At 60.8% G+C, this 992-nt stretch overlaps 1 protein-coding gene across 1 annotated transcript in view; it reads left to right on the forward strand.

Annotated features, from left to right (window-relative positions):
• The window catches only part of EVL (Enah/Vasp-like), a 267,581-nt gene that overhangs the window by 260,156 nt on the left and 6,433 nt on the right, over window positions 1-992 (forward strand). The window lies entirely within an intron of this gene.

Consider the following 992-nt stretch of genomic DNA (forward strand, 5'->3'; position numbering starts at 1 on the left):
AAAACAGGGAGAAGATGAGATGGCAAATTCATAAAAAACCCACACCCCTCCCAGCCCTTCCTCCTGCCCGATTTGCCGGTAATGTTTAACCCTCTGCACTTGGGGCAGTTTTTGGCATCTGCCCGGTCTCTTTCTGAGGAAACAGAAGTGAGAGAGGCCAGGGGGCCCCGCCGGGGGAAGGTGCTGCCTGGGCCGCCGGGTTAAAGGAGCCTGTGAGGGTGCCTGAGAACACCCCACCCTGGGGTCACCAGCCAGCCTCCGCCGCAGTCGAGCTCAGTGTCGCGAGCTGATGCGGGGGACCGAACAGGGTGTAAAGGCACAGGAGAGCTGACGGCCCTCTCTCGGGCCCTTCCTTGAAGTCAGGCAGAAGCTTCTTGGCTCAAGCAATTGAGAAGCAAAGAGACTGCTGGCTGGTAGCCGTCGAGACTCAGGGCGCCCAGAACTGCCTCCCGGAAGGTGAGAAGTGAGGGTGGGCGGACAGTAAGACACCCCTTAGGCAAACGAGGCCTCCTCCTGGGAGCCCTCACGGGCCTCTCAGGCTGGGGTAGGTCTAATCTCAGATGGACAGATCCATTCACTTCTCAGAGCTCCACTCAGACCTCCCCTCCTCCAGGAGGCCGTTTCTGGCCTCAGCGAGTGTCCCCTCTCTGTGCCCTTACCACACCTCGGTACCCCGGAGGGGCTCACAGCACACAGCGCCTGGCCAGCCTGGGGGGAGGGTGCACAGGGCGCAGGCTGGGAAAACTGCTGGGAAATCGCAGACATCTGGGAGCATTTGCTGAATGGCTGAGACTTCGGCATGTTTGTGAGTTTACCCACCTGATAATCCTCATGCCTCCGTTAGCCCCGTTTTGCAGACGGAGAAACGGAGGGTCTAGATGTACCCCGGAGCCTCCCCCGGTCTCGGGCTGCCATCAGGGCCCCAGAGCCCAGACCCCACCAAGCCGGCCCGAAGCCCCTTCCTCTGGGATACACAAACAAGGCCATGCCTC

This window comes from Panthera onca, chromosome B3, assembly GCF_046562875.1.
Source record: "Panthera onca isolate mPanOnc1 chromosome B3, mPanOnc1 haplotype 2, whole genome shotgun sequence".
In the NCBI taxonomy this organism is placed as follows: Eukaryota; Metazoa; Chordata; class Mammalia; order Carnivora; family Felidae; genus Panthera; species Panthera onca.